This window comes from Vicia villosa, unplaced genomic scaffold (assembly GCF_029867415.1).
Source record: "Vicia villosa cultivar HV-30 ecotype Madison, WI unplaced genomic scaffold, Vvil1.0 ctg.000081F_1_1, whole genome shotgun sequence".
Taxonomy (NCBI): Eukaryota; Viridiplantae; Streptophyta; class Magnoliopsida; order Fabales; family Fabaceae; genus Vicia; species Vicia villosa.
The window spans coordinates 1,580,404-1,589,608 of NW_026705004.1; the positions used below are offsets into that span (position 1 = coordinate 1,580,404).

General features: G+C 33.5%; 1 long non-coding RNA gene across 4 annotated transcripts; it reads left to right on the forward strand.

The window, feature by feature from the left end:
* Positions 1 to 628: 628 nt before the first annotated feature.
* LOC131623812 (uncharacterized) lies at positions 629 to 3,810 on the forward strand. Of its 4 annotated transcripts, XR_009290318.1 has the most exons (7): positions 629 to 709; positions 1,520 to 1,761; positions 1,857 to 1,908; positions 2,023 to 2,135; positions 2,308 to 2,422; positions 2,521 to 3,056; positions 3,510 to 3,810. It is a non-coding gene; the product is annotated as an uncharacterized LOC131623812 (long non-coding RNA). The 4 variants fall into 4 exon arrangements; XR_009290317.1 differs by having other exon boundaries at positions 2,023 to 2,644; positions 2,894 to 3,056; positions 3,510 to 3,809; XR_009290316.1 differs by having other exon boundaries at positions 2,308 to 3,056; positions 3,510 to 3,809.
* Positions 3,811 to 9,205: the final 5,395 nt, after the last annotated feature.

Below are 9,205 nucleotides of genomic sequence, written 5' to 3' on the forward strand. Positions count from 1 at the left end.
CAATCGAATCTGAAACTGAGTTCATGATCCAAGAATGAACAAGCATGTTGCATCGATTCCACGCACGCACGGAGGGATCGAAGGGATCTTCAGGTACTGGGAGCGATCCATCGATGAAATCGATCTTCATCTTGCCACCAAGAGCGCGCTTCATGGATCGAGCCCAAGAATGATAATTCGAACCGGTTAATTTGGGAAGAACTGTAACAGAACCAGGACCATCACTGGGATGAACGAAATACGGAGAAGTGGGATCCATGGCAGGGTCGGTAGGAGGATTCCGAGGAGGAGCCATGGGAGAAAGGAGTGATCAACGGAAAAGAGTGATCAACAATGGTGGAGCAGCGGAAATAGGATCGAAATGGCGAATGATACCATATTGTGAATATTGAGATGAAGCATATTACAGAGTAAATTGAAGAGAAAGATTGAAGGAGAAAAGGGAAAATTCTATTATGCTTCACTACTTATCACTGTTGCAGGGGATAAGCTTTTATACATTTTGAATGATTCCCAAAGGAGGGAAATCTAACACGAGCCAATAGAATGAAGGCATGCTAATCTATCATAAGCTGCCACTTGTACATATTAGTAATATTAGACTAAATCTAATTGGAAACTCTATTTAGTTTAATATTCTAATAGCTTCCTCATTCTCTCTCTACACTAAACCTCCGATTTTTCCATTGCTACTTCGCGCATTCCACAGGTAAGAAAACAATGTTTCTTCCTTCTTTCTTCTTCTTCATCTTTTGTTCACATGTTTTCTTCATACTGATTCTTCGGTTCAAGTGATTTTGTTACATTTATTTTTTTCATGGTGGTTGATGTTACCAGTCTGGTTATTGTGAGTTTATTTTCCCAAATATGGTGTACTGATATTCAAGCTTCATACATATATCATCTGTAAAGTTTTGATTTTGGTCAAGTTTTGAGATTTATAACATTTGTGTTCTTCATTTGTGTAAAGTTTCGATTTTGCCATGACATTTGCGTTGTTCATGGTGGTTGATGTTACCAAACTGGTTATTGTGAGCTTATTTTCCCAAATATGGTGTATTGATGTTCAAAACACAACATACAGTTGTGATTTTTCTTAGTGATCTTTTTACTGATTTTGATGAATGTTATTAAAGTTGTGATTTTTATAGTGATCTTTTTAGTCATTTTGATAAATTGTCTTAAAGTTATGATTTTTATAAATTTGTGAAGTTGTGATTTTTATACTGATTTTAATATTTACTGATATTGTGATGTTTATAAAGATTCTTAAAGAGATGATTTTTATAAAGTAGTGATTTTTATGAAGTAGTGATTTTTATGAAGTAGTGATTCTTTTGAAATTGTTCTAATAAGCTTTCGAGGATCTTTATCTTAGGACATCTAATAAGTTTTCACTCTCCAGAAATGTTCTGTTTTCGAAGTGCAATAGGTGTGTATGATGTTAGGTTTATTTTTCGATTACTTGTAGTGATTTTGATTTGATGATATCTTACGATGTTGTTTGGTTTGACTACAGGAAAGGGTATAATTCTGGGGCTTCCATGACATGTTCTGGTTGTCAAAGAAGTGGTATGAGTATATCTATGAGGCATTTGGGTGCTAATTAGATTCAACAAATGAAACATCCTTGCAGTGAATATAAGGAAGTGGTATGAATATTTCTATGAATATTCCTAACACTGCAATTTTTTATAGGATGAACTAGAGGTGGCCCTAACAGATTTAAAAGCCATTGTGCTGCAGCATTAGGAATTAAAGGTTGGCTTACAGATAATATGTTAGCAATGCATTACATTTGACCTTTATTGCATGAGTTTTGTAACAGTCAAATAATATTTGACATTTGCTTGCAGATTAAGTTGGAAATATATAGAGATAATGATATGGATGCCTTTGAAACAATGAGTTAAGAAATGCTTCTCTTTTGTAATTTATATGAAGATTTAATGATTTAAAAGGTTAATCTGAATACTGTCATTGTAAATTGTGACACTGATGTATTGATATTACTATTGGCAGAGGAAGCAATTGAAGTTGCTCATACATCAGCTAACAATATTTTCACTCTGAAGTAATGGTGTTCAAACAACTTCTCTAAGGCTAAGGAACACCTTGAAAATATGTACAAGGAGGTCAGTCATTTCAGTTTAATGCTTCAATCTGCAAGCATCGTGCCTAATTTTTAACCAACTATTAGGCTTCTTTTGGTTCTAAAATAGTTACAACAAATGGATTGATATATGTTTTTTTGGATGGCCTTTATAACTTGGTCAGTCAAGTTGTTTACTTTGTATCTCCATGCAGATTGGTAGAACAGATGATTTGACTATTTGGAGATGGCACCTCTTCCTTCCAAAGCAGTAGCTGAATGAATATTATTTGGCCATTAATACTCTTACCATTTGCATGCTAGAACTATGTAAATAATAGTAACTTAAGACATGAAAATCACTATTTTATTTAATTCTATACTTATGTTGTTTCATAGTTTTGATTATGATCTTTAATGAGTTTCAGACAAGGAGTAATATACTTAGTATTCAATCTTAACAGCGTTTGAACTGAGTTTTCATAAATCAGACTGTAATGGCAAAACTTTGATAAGGTTAAATGGTATGCATATCATGTAGCCAATTTTGAGGTACTTTTCATACAACTTTTTCATTTTTCTCCTGCAATATAATATTGGTTTAGTAATCTTTTTTACTTTAATCCCACATTTTGGGTTAGAGCTTATAATGTCGGAACATTTAGACAGTTTAATACATTCATTAGCACATTCAATGATAGTACCATGTACCAGTATAATGATATATTGTATTTTAAATACATGACTGATAGCAGTGACTATGACAGTTAATATTGTATATTGAATTACTGCTTCTTTCAGCTTCCTTCCTACTACTTTTCTAAGGCTAGATTTGACAGCATCTGCTTTTTGGGAAACTCGTCATTCTAGGTTCAAGTGTTCATTAAATGCCAACTGCTAACTTTTGCAAAACTTCATCCTTCGGACAGTTTATGTATGTTTTCAAACATGTTTATGCTATAAGGTACCATTGCTTTATCGAATGCCACTCCCATATAAGCTACACTTATACATTATAAAAGAGAAAACTGTAACCATGCTTTCGTTTGCCGTACAATTCACATACTTATTTTATGCAATTTTCATTATGATGACATGACTTAGGTTGCATTAGCATTATAACCTATTGTGTAAGACCCTGTTATTTGAGACATTGCAATGGAAACGACTATAATTTTGAACAATCAATATGTACCATAGGATAATAACTTTAAATTGATTGCACAAAAACAGTTCAGTTAGACAAACCAACTAACCATACATCACTGTTTGCTTGGTAAATAATACGAATTTGAACAACTTTTTTTGTCATCAGTTACTTTAAAAAATGTTAAAGGAAAGGAACCAATTGCACTTAGTTGTTCTGTATACTTGTGTTAAATGACACTTAACTTATTTATATCTTTTGTTGATGCAGGGAGTTTGATATTGGAATTGAACCATGTAGTCCTCTTTGTTGTGGTTTTTTTAGTGGCAAAGGTGTTATGGAAAATGTTCCAGCAGTTAGCACTCAGGATAACATTCCAGCACTGTTTGTTTTTTCTGCATGTCATGGAACTATTAAAGAATGTGATTGTACAAACTCGATTATATGCATACTGTTTGATTTTGATTGAGAATGAAAATCATCATCATCATCAAATACTTATATTTAATCTCTTTTCCAGCTTTTGACTAATTGTGTAGTTAATTAGATATCTAACACAGATAAGTCTGGAAAAGAAATTTGGTATTACATATCCAACATTTTTCAATCAGCTATATCATTTAACAATGTTGAAATTTGGTGTTACATGTTACATACCCAACATTTTATCAGTCAGGACTTTAACCCAAAAAAGAATAAACAATACAAATACTTGTAGAAGCCATACTAAAAAATCATAATATTTTTTCTCACGTAAAAGTTAATTTATTTTAATAAAAAAATTCAATAACAATTAATTTAGCCATGAAAATAAATAAATAACAAATATGAAGTGGTTATATTATCTATATTGGACAGTTGCGTTTTTTTCGGCTCCGCTTATTCCATGATCAATTGATCACGATAAAAGTGAAGTCCTCATGGAATAAAGGGAAACACAATTATCTCAGACAAGCTACCAATGCTTTGAAAACAAACGTATACTAAAAAATTCAAACTCTTCCGACAAGATACAATATTGATGTTGTTTGACCAAAATACGCGCGATTTGACTAGAGGTTCTTTTGTTTAGTCACATGAGTTAGTCTGACATGACCCATATCAGTACAATGGATGTAGAAATTCTCTTCATCTAATATAAATATAGGTAATTATAATCATAATATAATCACCTTATATATTCTTTCTCCTTTAAATACTTATCTTATTTTATTTATATTTAATATTATTCAAAACTTTCTTTAATAAAGATATTAATTAATACACGATCAATTATAGCGATACATATTAATCATAAATATATTGTCTTCCTTTTTAAATTGAAAATTATATGTTATTGTTCTACCATTCGTTTTAAAAGTAATTAAAATTTCATTTATATGACTATTTAATCTAATTATATTTATCTGATCATTTTTTATTTTATAGTAGAATAACAGCTTTGTTAGTAATTCAATTTAATGCAGCCTAATAAAAAAAAATGTTGACATCATATAAATGTAAGTTTAAAAATTTTGGTTTTACAATATATTTAATAAATTTTATTTATTTATTATTACTAAAAATAATAATTAATTTATTTTTAAATCTTAATAAAAATAATATTGTAATACCTATTCAATAAGCGTGCAAACAACTATTTTTTTTTTCAATAAGCGTGCAAACAACTATTTTTTTTTTTTAAATTTTTCGGGTCACTATTAACGTAATACCTATTTTATTTTAATCAATAATTATTTTTATTTGAGAGACAAATTTTTTATTTCTAGAAAAACAGTTAGGGTGATATTTATAAATTTTAATAACTCTTATGAATTTTCTCACTTATACTCACTATTTTTACGGGTCACTATCACCACAATTTTTTTTTTATTTTAATCATTAAAATATTTATATATATTTATAATTATTAGTTATATTTATAAATATTCATAGTTATTCGACAAATTGGATTTATCATATTAGTAATTTGATAAATATTTCTTTTTAAATATTTTTAGTTATTAGTGATTTTATAATAACAATTGTATGTTACCAACACCTAACCTTATTGAATGAGTATTGCATTTCCATGTTTTTGTTACATAGCTACTATATATAGATTCATTTCATCTATATTATGTTTGGTGAATCTTAAATTCACATTCTTCATTCGAATTTTTAAACTTTTTTTTGCGTTTATAATACATTATTCATCTTAAGATTCGATTTACCCGTGCGGACGCACGGGTCTTCTACTAGTATATATCAAAGCAAACTGCAGTGCCACACTCTCTCACCCACTACAAACTTCATCATCATCACTCACTCACTTTCTCTTTTCAATGATGCATCATTATTGTAGTAGCTCTCATCAAGGTCACATAATGGGAGGAGGAGGAGGAACATGCACATGCAATATGTTATATCCACAAACCAACTCTAACTACTTCATGCTTTTCTCTAACTATCAAAATCATGATCATTCCTACTCCTACACTGTTCCATCTTCTTTTGTTGACTGAGCAGTATCAAAAACAAGCATCCCTTTATTAGGAATATGCTTGATTGTAGGCTTCGCAGAGATATCAGATGTGCGTGAATGTAAACCTGGTACACAAGCATTGGAGCCGGTGTATGGATCTCGGAGCATCAAAAGTAATATCCTTTTGTCCACTATTTTGGAGTATGAACTGCACGACTTGTTCACGAAAGGAAAGAGGAAGACCCTCCTTGAGCAGCCATTTATTAGCAACATCAAACATGAGTTACGACTTGTGAAGCATCACTCGAAGGACATCTGCATAAGACGGTCCAGCAACTTCCCGCGTAACAGCAAACCTGTGCGAACCGTCGCTCTATAACACCCTAACTACACTAAGGCCACCAAACAGGTTGTGCAACCCACCAAGTGCTCCTTGTAATGCCTAAGAACATTCCCAGAGAGTATCCTCTGCCAAGTCCTTCCAATTCATTAAGCGGCAAGCTTGACTCACCACCGATGAACTTGTCAATCTTCTGATCGGAAAAATAACAAGTGTACTATTTTGCCTCTTTAGTAATAATAGGGAAATTCCCCGAATGTCGATCTCAAGGACTGCACGTTAATATCGAGTTTCAATAGTGGTTCAATTAAACCAAAACTATATTTGGAGTTTTGTTTGCAAATTGTGACTAAAAATAATTAAAATAAGCAGAAAAGTAAATTGGCTTTTTGACAAATATGAGTATTATGCTAGGGTATAGTGTGTGATTGTTCCTGTAATAACCTTGGATTTATATCTCCTCAACAAGTTCATAGTATTCAATTACCAGCCCTTTAGGATATTTTCCCCTAATTCCTTAGCGGGAAAACCTTTGAACATTCATCCTAAATCCTAAGTCCTAAGAGAATTATGATGAAATCAAGCCTTTATGTTATCAAGAGTTAACCGGTAACTATAGGGTATCCCTAGTCCTAGGTGATATCTACTATAGTCTAATCGTACAAAAACCTTAACAACCGTTGTCCAGCTGGTTGTTAACCGTAAATCAATCTTGTTGGTCCGACAAAGAAAGCATAAAAACCTTGTACAATTAAATTAAATAAGAAAATAAATCTATTGATGAACTCAGGAATTCAAAATCATTACATAATCAAATCAGGGACACCCCCTAGCATTAGGGTTTAGTTACTCATATTGTTCAAAGAAAACAAAATATAAAATAGAGACGTTACAAGAATTGAGATGAAAGTTGATCTTCAATCGCTTCCGTTCATGAAAACCTTCTTCTCTCGCAAACCCTTGTTTTCTCCAATCTTCAACCGTGTCTTCTCTTGGCCAAAAAGTCCTCCAGTTCATCGTTAAAACTCTTCTAAATAGTGCAGACTCACTTAGGTTGGTTGGAAGTACCCAAAATGCCCCTTGGGTCAACACTTAATAAAAAATCACAAAAATCAGCAAAATCAGCGTTTTAGCCAACACTGCCCGTGTCAGGCAACACGGGTGGCCGTGTTGGCCCTCTGAACTTAAATTCTCGAAATCACTCCCAACACTGCTGACACGAGTGCCCGTGTTAGGTAACACGGCCCGTGTCAGCCCTTAACTTCAGAATTTGGCTTTGAGTTCTTCAGCAAAGTTGTAGCCCTTTTCGTTAGCAAAATTTTGCCACTGGAACCACGTCATTCCGAGTTACGAAGCTCTAGTTATGATCAAAATACTACACGTCTGTCACGATGAGAAACATGCTGAAAATTTCTAGATCTCACACTTGCTAACACGAGCCGTGTCAGCCCCGTGACTTTCATCTCTTTTGCATTTTCTTGGCCATGCTTCATCCTAACACGGCCAATTTCAGGTGACACAGGTGGTCGTGTCAGACCTCATGTAGCTTGATTTGTCACTTCCTTCGAAACTCCCCTTTTTGTACATTTTCGCATTGATTTGTCTCAATTTATTCCTTTGAGCCTGCAAACAGTAAAATACACAACCAAAGCATAAAATGTAGAAGAATGAAGTAAAAAACTTGACAATATAAAGGAAAGACAACTAAAATCAACGGTAAATAAACGTGTAAAAACCACTGATCAAACACCCCCAAACTTAAACTGTTGCTTGACCTCAAGCGACAATTACAAGAGAAAATGACCTTCCAGGCACACTGGTGTTCATACGTGAGATATCCGTTTGTATTGATCAAGAAACAATTGGTCCGGTATTCACATGACGTGACGAGTTTCTGCTAGAACATTAAACCTTAAGCTCCCCTTTCGAATACCTCTCCAACTATGCTTTGCACTTAAGTCTCTTTCCGATTTTCCTCGTCTTTCATTCGGACAATCACATTAAGGCACTGCATTTCTTATAATGATCATCACATGCATGAGACGAATCAAGGCTTTTTATTTTCTTTTTCTGGCACCAAACGAGCAATATTTTCTACTTTTAATTACCGATGAAATTTTCAAACTTTGCAGTTATATATTGTCCTTTTTGGACGACGTTTGGGGATCAACCTCCTTTGGGTTGAATAACCGGGTGAGGGTTACCTAACTTAGCGAGCCGGTTGCCTTTTACCGCCTTTTCATCATCTGGTGCCAACTTTATCAATTTTTTTTCTCAACCAGTCATCATGCATGTGAATCTGAATTATGCCAGACTGTATCAATAAACTACTCGAGGAGTACTTCTCAGGAGACAAGTACTATGGTGCAAATCTACATGTTAGACTCGTATTTCTTTTAGGGAACCAAGGGTGTTTAAACAAACCTCTTCTTGTCACATTATTTCGAACTTCCTGTCCTCAAACAATCCTCCCTTCATCTCTATATACTATTCCCGATCGCTCTTCAAGATCAAAACTCTTCAACAAAAATTAAAATTTCGGTCAAAATTTGGGAAGAACTCAATGTTTGGTTTTTAGCATCATAACAAAAACATAAAAAGAAAAATGCAAGAGTAAATCCTCCTCCAAACTTGAACTAAACATTGGCCCCAATGTTTCAGAACAAGCCCGAGAGGGGTGACTCACAGAGGGTAGTGCAACTCTAACTGCAGCTTCCTAGCACTCACCAGAAAGTCCCCCTTTTTATTTTCTGAAACAAAAAACAAGAAAACACAAAATGAAAAATAAGTTGTTAAAAGCATGGGTTGCCTCCCACGAAGCGCTTCGTTTAACGTCGCATGGCTCGACGATCCATTCCCCTTGTTAGGGTGGCATATATGACACAAAGAACACATCATCTTTTTTCTTTCTTTTGTTTGGTAGCAATACCATGAACTTAAAGTATTGATGATGTTGCTGCCAAATCCATTTTAGCTTGATTTTATTGAACAAGGCATAAATGTCTTCCAGTACTTTGTCAATTTCTTGTCTTTCATCTGCCTTGTTGTAAAAATAGTTTTTGGGGATACTCTCTTGTTGAAGATTTTCTTGTTGGGTGACCACATCTCCACAAATTATTAAATTTGTGGTTTTATCCAAAACTCGATCATCTTCAATTTTCC